The sequence below is a fragment of the Rhincodon typus genome, chromosome 21, assembly GCF_021869965.1.
Source record: "Rhincodon typus isolate 14 chromosome 21, sRhiTyp1.1, whole genome shotgun sequence".
Taxonomy (NCBI): Eukaryota; Metazoa; Chordata; class Chondrichthyes; order Orectolobiformes; family Rhincodontidae; genus Rhincodon; species Rhincodon typus.
The window spans coordinates 46,294,398-46,306,169 of NC_063352.1; positions in this window are offsets into that span (position 1 = coordinate 46,294,398).

An 11,772-nucleotide genomic window follows, 5' to 3' on the forward strand; every position below is an offset into this window, starting at 1 on the left:
CACACACACACACACACACACACACCCACACACACACAAGCACAAACAGGAACACACGGACACACACACATACAAGCACACACACACAACACACAGACACACACAAACACACACACAACACACATATATACTCAGACACACACACAAACAGACACAGGCATACATACACACCCAAACATACATACACACGCACCCACACAAATACACAGAGAAACACAACTCAGACACACAGACAACAGACAGACAGACAGTCACACACACACACACACACACACACGCACCCCCAACACACGCACACACACACACACACGCGCACACACACAGACACACACACGCACACACACACACACACACACATACGCACCCCCAACACACACACACACACACGCACACATGCACTCACACACACACGCACCCCCAACACATGCACTCACACACACACACACGCACCCCCAACACGCACTCACACAACACACGCGCGCACGCACACACACACACACCCACACACACACACACACAAATACACAGAGAAACACAACACAGGCAGATATACACACACATACACAAATAAGATTTAAGCAGAGGCCTCCAAGCTTTGGAATATGGAGTTCCACATCAGGAATGGCAATTTGTCTGTCTATGGACCTTTTACATCGTTGCCCTGATTCAGGTGGATGCTCCACTAACCATGTGGCACACAGGCAGGAAGGGATTGTAAGTATGATAGGAAAATTTTTTCCTTCCTTCAATGTTCCCTGTAAGCTGCATGGTTATGGAAGTGGCTGTCACACACAGACCGGAGGGATCCCCACAGCAGCAGGAAATATTAGAGGGAGCATAGCTCCCCTGCCCACCTCAGCGACATTACCCAAGAAAGGCAGCATTACCTGTAAGATAATGTGAGCAATCTGTAGTCCAGTAGGTCCAGGACCTTATGCAGCCTGTATATAAGATCTTGGAATGTGCTTGTGAATTGTGGAAACTAGCTGGATCTTAACACCATGCCTGTCATTACATCTTCCTCACAGCCATCGCTAGGACTGTTTACTAATGTTCATTGTGCAGGGAAAATGTTCCCAATGGCTGGGGGAGTTCAGAACCAGGGGTCACTGTCTAAGGATACAGGGTAGGCCATGTATTTTTAAGGGGCGTACTTTTAAGGTGAGAGGAGAAAGATTTAAAAAGGACATGTGAGGCAACTTCTTTAAATAGAGCGTGGTTCGTGTGTGGATTGAACTGCCAGAGGAAGTGGTGGATACAGGTATAGTTGTAATGTTTAAAAGGCATTTGGATAAGTACATGAATAAGAAAGTTTTGGAGGGATATGGGCCAAATGCAGGCAGGTGGGACTAGTTTAGTTTGGGAACATGTAGTGGACTAGTTAGACCAAAGTATCTATATGACTCTACGACTATGAATCTGTGGAGGAGTGAGATGAGGAGAAATTTCTTCACCCAGGGAGTGGTGAGCCTGTGGAATTCACTACCACAGAAAACACTTGAGGCCAAAGTATTGAACAATTTCAAGAAGGAGTTGGCTAAAGGGATCTGCATGAGTTTCTGCCAGGAGCTCCAATTTCCTCCCTCGGTCCAAAGATGTGCAGGTTAGGTGAATTGGCCATGGGAATTGAGGTTAGGATAGGGGTCTGGGTGGAATGTTCTTCGGAGGATTGGTGCAGACTTGATAGGCCAAATGACCTCTTTCCACACTGTAAGGATTCTGCATGTGTTCAAAGTAGATAAAGAAACAATTCATAATAATATTCCTATGATAATGTCTCCCGGTTGCTGGTAGCAGAGGTCAATTTTGGACAATCCTACAGGGTTGGCGTTTGTACATCAAGGCTACAAATTGCATTGTTTCAGAATGGGAGTACAAAACTAGCAGAGAAGGCTATTGATGTGGCTCCTCACACAATTGCTTTTACTTTTGAAAAGACTACGTTTGCTTTAGTAACAAAGTACATTGACATTGGCAGCAACTGTTTCTCAAGTGAATCAATAGCATTGCTTCAGCGAAGGCAAAATAACTCATTTTAAATTAAATCATTGAATGGTTTGTGCCTTCAGAAAAGTAGATCGTACAAATGAAAGTGCATCAGAAGGTAAGGACATAAGCCTCAAGGTACCTCTCAACAGTTCATCAGTAGTACTGTTAAAATCCCTGTCACCAGGCTGTAATTCCTCCCCAACCCCATTTTCTTCAGATGTTCCCCCTTTTCTCCGAACCTGTACCTCATTCATGAAGGTAACTGTGTAACGGTAAACATCGAATCAGCATTTTGCTTTCAAATTGCAAATTGCCCCAGCCAATGTTGATCCCTTGTTCAACATTACAAGAAAAGAGATTATTTGGTCATTATCACATCGTTGTTTACACACATTTTGTTGTGTGCATATTTATATCTGTTTCCTACATCACATCTGTGTCTGCACTTCAAAAATCCCTCTCTGTAAGCTCTTTGAAAGATTCAGTGGCAGTGATATCCAAGTCTTTTTTCTATCTGGATTCAGTTTCAAACAGTGGGCTTTTTGAGTTACTAAACCTGAGGTACACATTCAAGTTTGCTCAAGATGATCTTATGTTGACCTGTCTTTCTGTCACTTTAATTATCAAATTAAAACAAAGAAGATGATCCAAACTGAAAACAAAGAATGGCAGACTCAGGAAATCTAAAACAAGCTCCAGTTTCCTCCCACAGTCCAAAGATGTGTTAGTTAGGTGTATTGGCCATGCTGAGTTGTCCAGTGTCCAGCGATGTGCAGGCTAGGTAGGTTAGCCATGGGAAATGCATGGTTACAGGGATGGGGTATAGGATGGGCCTGGGTAGGATGCTCTTCAGAGAAGCTGAATGACCTGCTTCCATGCTGTAGATACCCTTCTTCAGAAAAGAGTCTAGGCCCGAAACGTCAGCCTTCCTGCTCCTCTGATGCTGCTTGGCCTGCTGTGTTCATCCAGCTCTACACCTTGTTATCTCAGATTCTCCAGCATCTGCAGTTCCTACTACCTGTTCTAAATAGATTTGTATCATTGTGCCAAATCAAAATACTGAGGATGTTAGAAATCTGAAACAAACACAAAGAATTCGGGAGAAACCAGCAGGTCTGGCAGAACCTGTGAAGAGAGAGTTAAGGTTTCGAGTCTTCGTCAGTATCTGTTCAGAAGTTTGTATCTTTGTGTTTGAGGTAAGTTGAATCTTGAATCTGATGGTCTTGTTTTGGCTCGTGCTCACTGCATTGAAACATTTGTGCTATTTCATTTTACAATTCCCTTTAATTTACCAAAAATTCCCTCCGCATTTCTTTCATAACTTCAGCAGGACCATCGGCTGAAAGGTTACCAGTGAAATATTGGGGATAAGTCCTGATGTCTTTTTTTTAACGTGATGTTTAGCAATTCAATAAGCTTTCCACACAGTGCCATCATTACAGCCTGAAGCTGCATGAACCCAAACAATGATTCTGCATTCATCAACGGTTTAGCAAAAAATTACTGCTTGTAAATGTGTTGTCTGAAGCTCAGTGTTGACATTAAATCTAGATGAGCTGTAAATTGGGGGTATTAAAGTAAAGGAAGAAACTCATTTATCACCCTGACAGATCTACATTGTAATTACCATGAAGTTCCCTTCAAATCAGAAAGGACAGCTTGCATGTCACTCACCCAGTCACACACTGGCTTCCATTTATCTAATCATATCTTTCCCAGACCTCCTTACATGAATACTAATACTTCAGCTTGTCGCATCTTTCAGACATTAGTTTGAATCCTTTTGAACCTAAACTGTATTTCCATTGTGGAATTACATTCACTTCAGGTTAGTGTGTGTGAATGCGTTCTCTCAGCATTTACTATCCCTGCTTTTGTCATACGAAGCAGGTAGCACACACTAATCAATGCAATACACAGACTGGGGATTGATTTGTAGCAGAACAAACGGAGGACATTTGTATTTTTCCATTTCGATGTTAATGCACTGATTTATGGTAAACTTTAAATGGGCGATGCAGAAATTAGAGTTTTAACTTTAGCTTTAATTTCCAGCATAAATGCCACTGTTTCCTAGCTGTTAACAGCTCTGATGAAGAGAGACTGGGCTCGAAACGTTAACTCAGCTTTCTTCCCACAGATGCGGTGTTTTGCTAGCAATTTCTGATTTTGCCACTCCACCAGATGAAGGAGCAGCTCTCTGAAAGCTTGTGATTTTAAATAAACCTGCTGGACTATAATCTGTAGTCATGTGACTTCTGATTTTTAATTTAACTTTCTGATCACTGGGCGGCACGATGGCTCAGTGCTGCCACCTCACATCACGAGGGATCCAGGTTCAATTCCACCCTCGGGCGACTGTCTGTGTGGAGTTTGCACATTCTCCCCGTGTTTGCGTGGGTTTCCTCCAGGTGCTCCAGTTTCCTCCCACAGTCCAAAGATGTGCAGGTTAGATGGATTGGCCATGCTAAATTGCCCAGAGATGTGCAGACTAGGTGGGTTAGACATGGGAAATGCAGGGATAGTGTGGGTCTGGATGGGATGCTATTCAGAGAAGTTGGTGTGGACTCAAAGGGCTGAATGCCCTGCTTCCACACTTGGGGGGGATTCTATGGTTCTCCTTTCTGGCTGTTCTCTCCATTGTTTCCCTAGCAGTGAAACAAACACTCTCCTATTTCCTACATACTGAACTTGCCTTGCTTTGGTCAGTTATTTTACAATCATAGATTGACACAACTTTATTCCTATCTTTCCTGCCCCTGGGGCTGTTACGCCATGGATTTCTGTGGGATTTGGCGGAGACACCAGGGGAATTTCTGATGTTAATGTTTAAGTATAGAGACTTGTTTAAGGTTTTGCGTTCAAGTGCAGAGGGATCCTGAATAATTATTGACAGTTAACATCAAAGGTTAACAGGAACAAAGTAGGCAGTGAGATCTGTTTGAAGGTTTTGCTCATATTGTTAAATATTATGACTTTAGATATTTGGGATTCAAAACGTACACTGTCAGTGTCATCTGCAAAACCTGATAACATTCTGAAAACTTCCTGCACTTCTTAAAGTAATAGAATGATATGACTGCCCGCTGTCTAGTCTTGGACTACATTTAGTACTCTTTGTGTAGTGCATCAATACATCCTAAAAGAAAAGATTTAGAGGTAGGCACTAAAAGATATGATTGCAGAGTTCATACATGACCTTTTAAAACTGGATAAGTGCAAAGCACTCATATATCCACTTCATTAGTTGCAAAATGTAGCAATAAAAATTCATTTCTCCCCCACCTTCTCCTGGTTCTTACTGCTATTAATCTTTTGCATTAAACCTTCCAAATAGCAGAAGAAAGCATTGTAACTCACAGTATGATATCACGGTTTGGCCTCTTTCCAGTTTTGGACAGAGCAAAAAACAAATTCCTAGATGTTTGTATTCCTTAAATCAACAAATATTCATTTTTATGCAATGATCTGCCCAGGTTACAAGCTGCAATCAGCTATGGATTTACATCATAGTTAAACTCATCCATAACAAGGTGTATTGTTGGCATTTAATTCATACATTGATTGGGCACATCCAGTCAGGGAGTGATGCTCGCTGGGCACGCTGAATAGGAAATCTATGTCCTGATTTTTTGTTTGTTAGAAATGCATTTTTTTGCTCACTGGAAACCAGTTAAAAGCAAGCTCTGGCCAGGACTATTGCATCTCAGCATCTTCCCATGAGAGTGGTCAGCTGGTTCATTTTAGGAGGGGGGAATCGATTCGAAATGGGACAGAGGAACAATGAGATCTTGGAATGCGGATAAAAAAATCACTGAGGCATAAACAAAGATTCATAAGGCCTTAAAGCATGCAAACAAGTTACTAGCGTTCAGACAGCTGGGGTAAAACATGAGAGAGGTAATGTTAAAATTACATTCTGTTCCTTGGACCTACCACACCTAGCTTACTGTGTGCAGTTTTGTTCTCAGCACCACTAAAAAAGACCTTGGGGTAGAGCTATATAATTCCTTGAAAGTGGAGTCGCAGGTAGACAGGATAGTGAAGAAGGTGTTTGGTACAATTGCCTTTATTGGTCAGTGCATTGCGTATAAGAGTTGGGACATCATGTTGTAGCTGTACAGGACATTGGTTAGGACACTTTTGGAATACTGCATTCAACTCTGGTCTCCCTGCTATGGGAAGATGTGGTGAAACTTGAAAGGGTTCAGAAAAGATTTACAGGTATGTTGCCAGAGTTGGAAGTAGGGAGAAACTGAATAGGTTGGGGCTATATTCCCTGTAGTGTTGGAGGCTGAGAGGTGACCTTATGGAGGTTTATAAAATCATGAGGGGCATGGATTGGGTAAATAGACAAGGTCTTTTCCCTGGGGTGGGAAAGTCCAACACTAGAGGGCATAGGCTTAAGGTGAGAGGGGAACGATTAAAAAGGAACCTATGAGGCAACGTTTTCACGCAGAGGGTGGTGTGTGTATGGAATGAGCTGGCAGAGGAACTAGTAGAGGCTGGTGCAATTACAACATTTATAAGGCATCTGGATGGGTACATGGATAGGAAGAGTTTAGAGGGATATGGGCCAAATGCTGGCAAATTGGACTAGATTAATTTAGGATACCTGGACAGCATGATGAGTTGGACCAAAGTGTCTGTTTCTGTACTGTACAGCTCTATGACTCTGTGACTCTAAAAGTTGAGAGGGCTTGGAAGACAAAGGATATTGCCAGAATTTAGAACAGAGAGTGGTAGTAGCAGACATTGTTGACACATTTAAAGAGAAGGCTTGATGCATAAAATGGATAAGAAGACTTTGGAGGGATATGGGAGAAGATAGAGATGAAGTATTGAGTAGAAGGTTGTGTAGACCTTTCACAGTGACATTGAAGCAAATAGTCTAGTCTTGTGTTGTAAACTCTTTACAATTCAACATTATCTTGCAGAATCTGAACTTTCAGCATGTATAGACATCATGGTCTACTGACAACATACACTGATAACCTTTCAAGATGTCTCATTTTTGTACAGCAGACTGTTACTCAGCTGTCTGACAGAGTTTGCTTTTACTTTCAAAGGTTACTAATTATTTTTCAGAAACGCTAATGAATTGAAAGCATTGCTATATTGAAAGAAGTACAAATCCTAGTTTATGTAACCTGTCCTCTGCTGATTGCAGAAATTGTTCTTTGTGCTGCTCAACTTCTGTGCGAGGAGTAGAAGTAGTGTGAGAAAACACATTGGACCTTGTTTCAGACACCCTCCAGAAAACTGTCCAAAATTGACTCAACTTATTTCTGGCAAAATTCGTCCTTTAACTCTCTCTCCCAGATATTGCTTGACCTGTTGAGTTTCTCTAGCATTCTCTGGTTTTATTCCTTTACAAATTGAGGGTTTTTTTTTAGAAAACATCAGTGGATGTGATAGCAGAAAATGTTGTCACAGATAGAATCCATACTGTGTGGAAGCAGGCCATCTGGCCCATCAGATCCACACCAACCTTCTAAAATGCATCCCATGGAGACCCAAACCCAATCCTATCCCTGTATTTCCCATGGCCAATCTACCCAACCTGCACATCTTTGGACTGTGAGAGAAAACCAGAGAACCCAAAGGAAATCTGCACAGACACAGAGCAAACGTGCAAACTCCACACAGACAGTTGCCTGAGGGGGCAAATCAAACCCAAGTCCCTGGCGCCATAACGTGTCAGTGCTAACCAATAAGCCAGCACATGATTTAGCTCTCTTAAGTTTATTTCTCTCATACTTTAGTTCTCTCCTCACCTTTCCTGCAGACACCAAGTCTGCTATCATTTTCTAAGGGAATAAATTTTGTGTGTGAAGTTAGACAATGAGATTTTGTAATTATTATGTGGGACTAACGCTGTCAACAGCAAATGTCAAGCTTCTTTCTCCACCTCACTGACATATTTAACTCGCAGCTAACACCAGGACAATAATAATAACTTGTAGTTATGTCTGTAATTTAATAAACCACCCCTGGCCACTTTACTGGAGGTTTATAAGCCAAAATAAGACACTGAGTCACAATGGGAGATTAAGATGACCAAAGGCATGGTCGAAATGGTAGGTTTTAAAGGTTGCCTTAAAGGAATAAAGCAGGGTTGTGTTAGGTCTCATACTTTTTTAATGAGAGTCCGAGTCTGGTAGTAGATTCAGGGACAACTTTATTTTGGTACAACTTCATTACAGCTTCAGATTTTCTTCACAGTAAAGCACACAAAATCTTCAGATTGTATACAGTTAAAACTTAGAGCACACAAACCCACTCCCCCCGCCGACCTTGATACTATTGGTCAGCATTGACCGGTTATCCCTTGTGATTGGCTCTCTGGTACAGCATCTTAAAGAGATGGACAGTCTGGTAGTTCAGCCTTGGTCATGATGTTTTCACAGACTTCCTTATCTTTCTCCTTGCAGCTTTTCAAAATGGATAACATTTGCCATTTGCACATTCTATCTCACTTAAGACAAACCTGCTATTGTTCGACTTGCAGAGACTATATTAAGCAAGTATTTTCCCACATGCACGAAACTTCTGTAACCTTACTCTGCTGCAGAGTTAGTCAGGGCAGTTGTCGGCCATTTTGCTCCACCCTGTCGTGGCAGCTCTAACAGTAGAAAGGATCAGGTCAAGGAGAAAATTCCAGAAAGCGGGACCAGGCTGCTGAAGGCACAGTTACCACTGGGGCTTCACAAGATACCAGAAGTATAGAAGCTAAGTAAGACCTGGAGGAGAGTAGAGATAGGGAAGAGGGAGACTATGGAGGGATTTGAAAACAATTCTACTATCAAAATATTCTTGACTAAGAGCTATTGTACATCAGCAACCACAGAGGTGAGAGCTGTAGTGTGATTGCACACATCTCGAAAAAGGCACCATATCTTTAAGTCAGTTAATGGCTAATAGCATAGTATAACAGATCTCCATCTTATTCTCTGTACAGACAGTCAGCAGTTAACTATATATCTCAGCAGTCAGTTACTCAGCCAGTCAACTGCATATATTATAGTGATCAAAGTAAGTATGCAACCCAGTCCCATTCATGTCTGAGATATCGTATCTAGGGTATATAATTATCTGTTAATAAACCTCGAAATATCTGTCTTAATAAGAATCCAAGTCATTGTGATATATGCTACATATGGAAAATATGTTACATACAAAAAAACTACATCACATCAATAGGAGAATGAGGTAGGACATGGACAGGGGGGATTTGGGCGTCATTAAATGTTCAGAGAGTAAACTGTGGCAATGATCCAGGAGTACCAAGAACAACAAACAGTACAGCACAGGAACAGGCCTTTTGGCTCACCAAGAATGTGCTGACACATGGCACCTTTCTAGACTAAAAACCTTTTGCCTCTACGCAGTCCATATCCCTCTATTTCCAGCTTAATCATATATCTATCCAGGTGCCTCTTAAATGTTGCTATTATATCTGCCTCCACCAGTTCCTTTGGTAGTGTATTCCAGGCACTTACCAGCCTCTGAGTAGAGTCACAGTGCTGTACAGCGTGGAAACAGACCCTCCTGTCCAACTCGTCCATGCTGACCTGAGTAAATAAACTTTCCTGTCGTATCTACATTAAAATTACCCACTTTTACCTTTCTTTTTTACCCCTGGACCCCTCTGCACATTCATGCTTCTAAGGCTTCTGCCTTTAACTGTACAGTAAATGTAGGAGAGAATAATCAAGGCTAGAGTTAATGATGGCATGTATGGGGGTTTTAATAGCAGATGAACTGAGACAGAGACAACTTACAGCAAAGTTACAGAGATGAAAATAATCAGTTTGATGGCGCAAGCATTGAGTAAGCAGCTTATCTTGGGCATTATGATCAGCATTATGATCATGAGGATAGTGAAAGTCAGAGAAGCTCTAAAAAAATGGAATTATTCATTTATGTCTATTAACGAATAAAACTGTTGGAGTAGGATAGAAAGAACGAGACTATCTGACTGAGCGAGGGCAGTGGGAGGCTGGACGCCATACGTTGCTGAGCCAACTCTATTGGATAACACCCAGTAGCAGGAACCCAGGCAGAGTTTATTGATGTTAGTCCAGCTTTGAGAACCAACACAGCTGGAATTCAACTAACTGGAACCATCTGATCTTGGGATGTCCTTGGGGTAACAAAGAGACCTTGGGGTGCAGGTTCAAAGATCCTTAATGGAGGAGTCACAGGTAGACAGGGTGGTGAAGAAGGCATTTGGTACACTTTTAGTGCATTGGGTATAGGAGTTGGGAGGTCATGTTGCGGCTGTACAGGACATTGGTTAGGCCACTTTTGGAATAACATGTTCAATTCTGGTCTTCCTGCTATAGGAAAGATGTAGTAAAACTTAAAAGGGTTCAGAGAAGAGTTAAAAGGATGTTGCCAGGGTTGGAGGGTTTGAGCTATAGGGGGAGGCTGAATAGGCTGGGGCTATTTTCCCTGGAGCGTCGGAGACTGAACGTGACCTTATAGAGGGTTATAAAATTATGTAGGACATGGATAGGGTGAATAGCCCAGGTCTTTTTCCCAGGGTAGGGAAGTCCAAAACTAGAGGGCATAGATTTAGGGTGAGAGAGGAAAGATTTAAAAGGGACCTGACAGGTAACTTTTTCATGAAGACGGTAGTGCGTGTTTGGAATGAGCTGCCAGAGGAAGTGGTGGAGGCTGGTACAATTACAGCATTTAAAAGGCATCTGGATGGGTACATGAACAGGAAAGGTTTAAAGGGATATGGGCCAAATGCTGGCAAACGGAATTAGCTTAATTTAGGATATCTGGTTAGCATGGACGTGAATAGTTAAGCATCTGAAGTAATTTAATAAGTTCTAAGACAAGGCTTTAACAAACAGGATGTGAATTGCCTCATGTCTTCGGCACATTATTAGTTTGTAAATGTTACAGGAATTTTTCTCAGTGGGAAGCCACTGATTTTGCTTAAATAGCTTTAAAATTCTTTGGCCGTGTTTCTACATAGTTGCTGAGCCTTTAGTAGAGTGGTCTTTTGCCTGAGAACTCAGCAGCTCCACAGATCTAGCTTCTTTTCTCTGCTTTGAAATACTGTACACTTCCATGGCTCAATTATGCTCGGTTAAACTCCCTTAAAACTTTCAAAGGGGAAGTGAATGAATTGGATCGATAGCGAATATAAATGTGGACAAAGAAACACTTGCTTAAAATATTGAAAGGCTAACTCCAGAAACAAAAAAAAAACTGGATGATAGGGAAAACTGGGTGGATAAATGACCTTTTTTCATTTCTGTATCTTTCTAGGATATAATAATGGGAAGGGAAATAAGGCATGTTTGAATAACATTGGCCATATTGGTTTGAACCTTATTGCCTCAATCAGACAGACTGTAATATAACACTCAATTGTCGTTTTGTTGAAGTGTTGTCTTGACTTGCAAATGTGTTATCATCAGTTCATTGAACTATCTGGGTAGTCTGTTTAGATTAGATGCACTTTCGTATGATTCTGTTTTGCCCTGAGAGCATATGTATTGAATAAACACAGAAAAACGATAATGAAAAGTGAAAAATATGGGAAAAAATTTCAATAAATTGTTGACTTGATTGATTCAAATTGACTCATCAACTGGCTTCAATCTGGAATCAAATCTAGAATGTCAAATCTAATAGCTTTCATGGATTTTATTGTATATATGCACACATGTCTGATTGAAATGTAATGGCTAATTCATTCTTTTTTGACCTACAATGATGCCTAATACTGTTGATGATGGAACTGATGTTGTTTGGTTTCAT